The sequence below is a fragment of the Podarcis pityusensis genome, assembly GCF_964106645.2.
Source record: "Podarcis pityusensis genome assembly, chromosome: 6".
Classification (NCBI taxonomy): Eukaryota; Metazoa; Chordata; class Lepidosauria; order Squamata; family Lacertidae; genus Podarcis; species Podarcis pityusensis.
In genome coordinates this window covers 15,543,464-15,552,536 of record NC_138030.1, presented here as the reverse complement: position 1 = coordinate 15,552,536, position 9,073 = coordinate 15,543,464, and positions in this window count along the sequence as shown.

Sequence of the window (9,073 nt, the reverse complement as noted above, 5' to 3'; positions counted from 1 at the left end):
ATTTATTTCCTTAATGTGTGCTGTGTAAGAGAACGGTAAGAGCTACTGACGAAATCTGACAATGGCAATATTTGAGCATACAGTTGCATTACAAGGCTGGCTCTTTTAGTTTAGCTTCCCTCCCCCCTCCCCATATCTGAACAATTATTCAGTCTTTCTATATCACATCCTTCCAGCCACTGACGTAAATAAGGTTAACATCTGTTTAAGTCTTTGAAAGAGGCAACAGGGAGTGTTCATTTATTATTAACATGTTTATGGCCTACCTCTCATTCAAAGATTCCCAAGGTGGTTAAATACTTATGTAAAAATAATAACACACTAAGATCCACAGTGAAATTGAAAACAGTGCAATGCAATGGTTAGAGTATTGGACTAAGGTGGCAGAAATGAGGGTAGTAGACTCCACTCAGCCATAAACTCACAGAATCATATTGGGCTATCTCTCAGCCTCGTGGGACTGTTGTGAAGATAAAAATGGAAGTGAGAGGAGAACCTTGTACAACACTTTGAGCAACTTAGGGGAAAAGCAGGATACAAATGCAGCAAGCAGGTAGATAAAACAAACAAAACACAGAATGACAGAATTCATAGATCCAATATCGTAAGATCTTTACATGTCTGCTAAGCAACCATCAGCAAACACATTTGGTGAATGAATAAGGGAATGAATGAGGTGCAAAATCCGAAAAGACCCAACTCTTCATTGCTACCTTCATTGTGCCTCTGAAAATGAGGGTACTCTGAGCGAGACTTCCAAAGAGGAACTTAGTAGTTAGCCAGATTCAAATTGGAGAAGATAACCCTACAAGTGTACTAGGCAGAGGCTGTCTAGGCCTGGGTGTAGAGGACAGTTCTTTGGAATTGTGCTAGGAAACAGATGTTCAGCACTTCCCCTAAATGCTAGGGTTCACTTCCCCTAAATGATCATGCTCACAGTCTTGAGGTGCTTATTGATCCACAACTACCATTAAAGGTTCAAGTGACCTCTGCAGGCCTGAAGCACCTTTTATCAGCTTAGGCTAATATGCTAGCTGTGACCACAATTACCCATAATTCAGTAACAACTTATTTAAACTATTGTAATATAGTAAAGGTAAAGGGACCCCTGACCATTAGGTCCAGTCATGACCGACTCTGGGATTGCGGCTCTCATCTCGCTTTATTGCCCGTGGGAGCCGGAGTACAGCTTCCGGGTCATGTGGCCAGCATGACTAAGTCGCTTCTGGTGAACCAGAGCAGCACACGGAAACGCCGTTTACCTTCCCGCAGGAGCGGTACCTATTTATCTACTTGCACTTGACGTGCTTTCGAACTGCTAGGTTGGCAGGAGCAGGGACTAAGCAACGGGAGCTCACCATGTCGTGGGGATTCAAACCGCCGACCTTCTGATCGGCAAATCCTTGGTTCTGTGGTTTTAACCCACAGTGCCACCCGTGTCCCTTATTGTAATATACATGGCCTTTAAAAATGATTCAGAAACTGTAGCTGTGGAATAGAGTGTTTTGTCAGCTGCACTGGCCCCTAGCCTGTTTCCAGGTTTGATTTAAAGTGCTAGTTAGTTTTAACTGCTAAAGTCCCAAATGAATTGGGATTGGGCTACCTGAAAGAATGCCTTCTCCCACATTTGCTTACCTGAACCTTAACATCTTCTTTGGGCATCCTGCTCTAAGGTTTACTGCTGAATGAAGTGAGGTGGATAACCACCGAGGAGAGGACTTTTTAATAGTGGTACTCTGGTTATGGAATAAGCTACCCAGAGAGGTTCACCTGGTATCAGGTGAAGCCTTTTTGTTTCACAGACTACATGAAATCATTCATGTAGTCTGGTTCTATAGGTTTTCAAATCTATATTTTAACTTTTGGGTTCTTGTGGGTTTTATTTTCTTGCTGCATTTTTGGCTTAATGTTGTATTTTACATTTGAATTGTTTTCACACTCACTTATTGTATGCAGTCCAGAGAACTTTTTGTTATCATACACTATACGTGTGTGTGTGTGTGTGTGTGTGTGTGTGTGTGTGTGTTTATAGATGATAGATAGATGATAGATGAGAGAGAGAGAGATGCAATGAAAGTTAAGCAGTTTATGTGCTTAACTGCTCATTATGCACATTCAACAGGCCTCTTGGATAATGTGCACATAATTCTTACATGAAGAGGGAATTATATATATTTCCTGGTCAATATACATAAGCTCCAACACACTTTGTGAAATGTGCATATCTCAGCTGAATTTTGTACATTCTCTGACCATTATGCATAATCTCCAGCAGTCCTTGAGTAATGTGCATATTCTGACAGCGTTTTGTACATGCTCTGGGCAATATGCACATTCTCTAATCAGAATGCATGGATTCCCAGAAACATATCTTTGTTTCTATCTCTTGTTCAGAAGCATGCAATGTACAGTCTCTGGGCTGACTCTGCCCCACTGCTTAATTGGGCCAATTCGGTGGTATCCTTATTGCCCTATGTTGAGTTCCTCTGCCCAGAGAGATCTGGGGAGAATTCAGTCTTGGGGAATGTAGCATGCTTCTTCACAAGTGCCTTCACTGCAGGAAATGTGCTTTCAAAGCACAGGATTGAATCCTCTGGCTCTCATTCATGGTGGGGTTGTGGTTGGGATAAGGAGTTATTTCATATCCTTCTTCCCCCGCCCGACCATATGTTTATTTAGGGTTTAAACACCTGTAATTAAATATTAACATCATCCCACAAATAGATTCTAGACTGGATTGAAGCTGGATCAAATGTTTCCTGGGTCAGCCTAAATCAGGGACCAGATTGAGTTGGGGTCTAGCAAAAATAATTTTGTGCCAAAATTACATGATCAATGCATTCTCTGCATCAAGCAGACTGTTTCAAAACTTTCAGTATACAGCTAACAAAAGAACAAGCAAAGGGTAGAAGGACACATTTCAATTTACCATAAATTCTTTCCCAGCAACTGTTCCCTTTTACAACTTTACAGTAAAATACAGCTTTGCATCAATAGTGTTCGGGGTGATTTCTAAATCACTTGGGGAAGTGCTTTGAAACATTAACCTCAAAGGTTGCAGCCCCAACACCACCTTTCCTTTAAAGTAATCCCATTGGCTTCAGAGGATGGCTCTTGAGTAAGATGCTTGAAGTTTGCTTCTTCTTTTTTTAAGAGGAATCAATCCCAAACTTACCCTCTGTGTTCTATGATCCTAATTTGTTCCTAAGGGCCTTAACAATTCTGCTTACTTTTGGGTAACACAAACCTTGGTTCCTTTCTCATTCCCAAGCTGCCAGCTCCTTTCATCTCATCACATTTCTCTCGTCTTGAGTTGCAAGTTTCTAGCCTTGCTGAATTTTTAACTTTCTTAGCTACATGACTATTCACTATCAGTTAGATGAAATTACCTGGTTTTTCAAGAAGTTGGCTTTCCACATTGTGCATGGGAAGATGAAGGGCAAGGGTGAAGAACCTGTGGCCTTCCACGTGGTTTGAACTACAGTTCCCATCATCCCTTGCCAGCATAGCCTATAGTCAGAGATGATAGGTGTTGCAGTTCATAAATTCCTGTGTGTGTTTACTTGTGACTCAACTCCACTAGACTCAGAAGGACTTATTTCCCATAAACATGTGTGAGAATAGGTGGCACAAGTAGGAACTGTGTGTTCAAATCTTGATGCATCAAAAAAATGTTCTAGATACCCTTGACTAAACCTCCACTTTCTCTCTTGGAACAATGTGGATTTAGGGCGATGAAGGTGGGTCTCCCCCCCAACCACACCAAGCCGAGGGGGTGCAAAATTGAGACAACCTATAACAGAGAAGATCCATTTGGGGTCACCAACTTTTGACCTTGCTCAGGGTGCCATATTACCAAAGATTTCCAAACTCCATCATTGCCTGGAACATAGTGATAATATTGTTGATGTACCGGTATATTATTTTTGTAAGAAACAGAAGGTTATGTAATTATTAGTAGTATTAATTATTTGTACCCCGCCCATCTGGCTGGGTTTCCCCAGCCACTCTGAGTGGCTTCCAACAAAGATTAAAAATACATTAAAATGTCACACATTAAAAACTTCCCTAAACAGGGCTGCCTTCAGATGTACTGTAATGGTGATGAAGATGATGATTTGGGCCCTAAATTGTTTTGCGGTGGGTGTTGATGTGCATATGAATCAAAGAATCCTACAGTGTGGAGCAAGTGAAAAGGGAACACCTCAAAAGCCAATCAGGTCTCTTCCCCCACCCCACCCCGCCTCCAAAAAATAATAATTCTTAGCCCCTGGAAAAGCCCACATTGTAGAGGGAGTGAGGCTGGGTGCTGCAAAAGAAGGTGGATGGGTGGAGCAGGATTCAATGACATCCCGATTGTTCCCCTCCCATTAAGCATTCCTGCCCATGTGATTCCCCAACACCCTTTCCCTATGAGAGAGAGAAAGAAGCAAATTCAACCCTGTTAAAGAACAGGAATAGCATTACCAGGAAGAAAAAAAGCAGCACAGAATGACTCTGGTTCTTCTATGTGGCTTATAATGTCCCGCCCTGAATCTTCCCTGATTGACAATCAACTTTAGTTAAGTATATCTGCCAAAGGTGAAATTCAGCACTTTCCCCAGTTTGGCTTGCACTTCAAGGAGAATATTACTTCCCCAAGCCAAAGTGATTAGTGGCTAATATCACTGGACAGATGGTAATGTTGTCTAAGCAAATATTGCTCGTTAGATCTCCATCCTGAACACATTTATGTATGTAGTTTACTTTGTAAATATGAGCTGATAATGAGATGTGCCAAGATGCCATGTGTGTAAAGTGGGGCAAACTGGTTTCACCGGCATTCATCCCAAACAAGAGACTTCAGAAAGGGCCTCCTACCACATAAGAGTCACAACAACCCTTCAGAAAACCAGCATCTCCATGGTTGATGTTGATTTAATTGGGGGGGGGGGACATTTTCAGGACAATCAAACTAATCTGAATTCTTGTTCCAGTTTGTGGTACAGATGAGCACTGAAGCAGCAGTCCTGATCTCACTTACACTGCTAGCATACATATATCTGTATAAACCTTCATTCCAAAGAGTTTGGGGCAGTATGTAGTAGATTTCTCCTTCCTCCTTTTATCTTCAAAGTAACACTGTAGGTTAGATGGCCCAAGGTCATGTAGGCAGGGTTTGTGTGTCTTAGCAAGAATTTGAATAGGTGTCTTTGTCCTAACTGCAATTTTCTGACCATCACATCACTTGGGTTTTAATGCTAAAAGAGATTATTGTCATTGATGATCTGAGAAGAGGCCTGTGTAGCCCGGGAGCCACCAAGCCAAAAGCAATCTCCTCACTGACCATGTGTGGTTGGCTGCTGGGTGCTTGCTTATTGCTTGCTAGCTAGTTTGCTCATTGGTTGATTGGGCTTACGTATTGCTTCTTGTCAACAAAACTCCCTCTCAAAGCAGTTTTACAATCAAATAAGCACATATCAATAAAACATCTAAAGCTAGAGTGAAAGAAAGAGGTAGGGGTTATGCATAATGACTAGGGAATGTTGAGATATGCACATTCCACTGAGGCTGGTTGGGGATTATGCATATTAGCCAGAGAATATATAAAATGTGGTCAAGCAATGCAGATTCTTCAAAGTCCTTTGGAGAGTACATATAACGACCAGGAAATGTGGAAGATTCCATCTTCATGAGCAGATTCCCTATGTGAACTGATAAATGGCTGGTTGTTATGAACATTAGCTGCTCAAATTACATTACCCCTAAGACAGGTAGATAGGGAGAGACAGACAGACATAATACAATGCAATACAAAGTAATTCACTTAAATCAGCAGCATAACATCCAGCATCCTAAATTAATCCCTAAAAGCCAAGGTAAAGAGGTGAAATTTTATGGCCCATTTTAAAAAGACTGAAGAGGGAGCTGGGCTGACATAATGCAGAACTGAGTTCCATAATTAGAGGAACTACTGTAGAAAAACTTCTCTTCTGTTTGCTGGAGTTTGGTGGATCAGTGGTCTGACTTGGTATACAGGTTGGCTTTCTATATTCCTGTGTTGCTAGGTATTTTTTTAAAATTATAAAAACAGAATTCCATTGGGCTTCATACTTCTTCCCTTTGTAATTTGCCCTACATCTATACGTGTTTACAAATTAGCTACCTGATAAGTTTGGCACATTTTGTGTGAAATGAAATATGCTGTGGTGCTTAGTAAATTGGAAAAGATTTTATTTATAGAGATGTTTTTTCCAGGTTTTTCTGTTAGGCTGTAAAGAAACCCAAGGTACACAACCTTCTCTTAACCCTGATGCAGCCGAAGCAGCTGCTGTCACCAGTGATAATATGCAGGTACATGGCAAATGAGTAGAGAACTACAGCCATTCTGTTTTTATTTGGAAACTGGACGTAGTTGCAGGCCTGCCTGAAGCATAATTTTGCCAGATCATTTCTGAAATCTGGGCAGTCTTCCAGTAGGAATGTGTCATAGCACAGTGATAGAACATCTGCTTTGCATGCAGAAGGTCACAGGTCAGTCCACGGCATCTCCAGGTAGACCTGCGAAAGACTCCTTGCCTGAAATTCTGGAGAGCTATTGCTAGTCAGTGTAGAAAGCACTGACCTAGACTGACCAATGTTTTGACTCAGTATAAAGCATCTTCCCACATAGGACCCCAAAGGGTCCATTGGTGTAGTTCATGTCTACAGGCAGCCCAGGAGGACCCCCAATAGGAGGTTCTCAGACCAGTTCACTATCTGGATGTGGGACTAAGAGGCACAAACTCTGACTATGGACATCTCTTCTGAGATCTCTCTCCAGAACTTTGGGTCCAAGACAATTGGTTCCCATTGTATCCCCACCTCCTACAATACTTGACTCTAGGTCCTAACGTGAAGCAAAATAGCACAACTGCCTCAGCTGGGAAATTTGAAATGCTTTCAACGACAGCAGAAGCTTTCAAATGCAGGCACTCACATATATTACAGCTTGCTCCACCTTCCATGTGACAGCCCTTCAGATATTTGAAGATGGCTATCAATATCACCTCTCAGTGCTCTCTTCTGCAGGCTCAACATACCCAACTCCCTCAACCAGCGGCAGACTTTGGGCTCTCAGATTTCAGTGGCACCCTGTGCAATGCTAAAATTTGCCCACCATCACCACCTCTGTTCTACAGCATTGTTGTGAAGCTCCCTGCAGTGCAGCGCCCAGTGCAAAAGCACCAGTCATGCTACCCTAAAACTGCCTCTGCCCTCAAACATTCCATAGAAAGCTTGGTTTCCAGAGTAGTTTACAACAATCAATGCATTTGTTTCCCTTCCCTGATCCAAAGGAGCCATACCATGATGACCCACTCCATTGTGTCATAACATTGTGTCATCTCCAATTAAGTTCTACATGACTAGACCCATTGAAATTAATAGGCCAAATTTGTCATGACCATTAATTCCAATGGGCCTGCTCAGAGTATGACTAGCATGGGATACAATAGTATGCTATCAATAGTATACAGTATGTGTGCATTAGTCATTTCCCCTCAATGTACATTACTTTTATCTAGCAATTATTGAGTGTTAGATCAAGAAAGTGCCTTTAATATTCACAAACTGTCAAATTTCCCTTTCCATCTCTTTGTCTGCAGCCAACATTTCTGCCTAATGTATTATTATTACATTTCTGCCTAATGTATTATTATTATTGCTATTATTGCTATTATTATTAGTGAAAAAGAATCGCCAACCCTTTTTAGCAAGAAGACTCATCTGTTGAAATTATTTAAAAAAGCAAAGCAAAGCAAAGCAAGACTTTCCAAAGTGAACTAGCCCCTGGCAGCCCTTTAAGACTGGCAGAGCGTTGTTTAGCTCAACTGCTGAATACTAATAAAATGGCAGAACTTTTTGTAGCTGAAGCATTTAGCATCCAGGCAAATAATATGCATATTTTGAGCCTTTCATCCACATGCAGAGACTTCCAGTAATACAAGGGCTTTAGCACTTGCAGCTTCCCTTCCTTCATTTTAATGCATGTTGCTTTTTCTCATAGGAAAACAGCAGTATGAAACAGACTAGAAGAGTGTGCTTGGAGTAGGGATGGTGGAGAAATTTGAATCAGTTCACATTCAAAGCAAGTTATCTAATTCGCACAGTAGATGAATCGAAAGACAACTTATCCTTCAAAATTTTCACTTCTCCAATTTGCAGCCAAGAAATGTGTGTAAAAATATTGGGGTCAAATATACATAAAAATGAATATACGGGTGGAAATTACACACGAGCGCGCGCGCACACACACACACACACACACACACACACAAAAGGTGTATATTAAGAGAAATTTGCATTTAAGCCAGCGGGAGATTCAGGGCAGACAAAATTAAATGCTACTTCACATCACGCATAAACTATGGGTTTCACTATTGCAAGATGTAGGTAGCCTTGGCTGTCAAGTTTGTTGTTGTTTAGTCGTTTAGTCGTCTCCGACTCTTCATGACCCCATGGACCAGAGCACGCCAGGCACTTCTGTCTTCCACTGCCTCCCACAGTTTGGTCAAACTCATGCTGGTAGCTTCGAGAACACTGTCCAACCATCTCGTCCTCTGTCGTCCCCTTCTCCTTGTGCCCTCCATCTTTCCCAACATCAGGGTCTTTTCCAGGGAGTCTTCTCTTCTCATGAGGTGTCCAAAGTATTGGAGCCTCAGCTTCAGGATCTGTCCTTCCAGTGAGCACTCAGGGCTGATTTCCTTAAGAATGGATAGGTTTGATCTTCTTGCAGTCCATGGGACTCTCAAGAGTCTCCTCCAGCACCGTAATTCAAAAGCATCAATTCTTCAGCGATCAGCCTTCTTTATGGTCCAGCTCTCACTTCCTGTCAGGTTAGATGGTTTCAAAAGGGTGTTGGACAAATTGATGGAGAATGATGCTATCAGTTGCTACTTGCCATGAAAGACCACCCCCTTCCCTACAGCAGCGGGGGCCATTTTGGTAGGTCCTTCACCCTCAGAGGCTCAGGGGGCTGGCTGCCTGGGAGATGAAATTCTCTGTGGCTGGCCCTAAGTAATGGAGCACCCTCCCCACATCTGGCAGCTTCCTT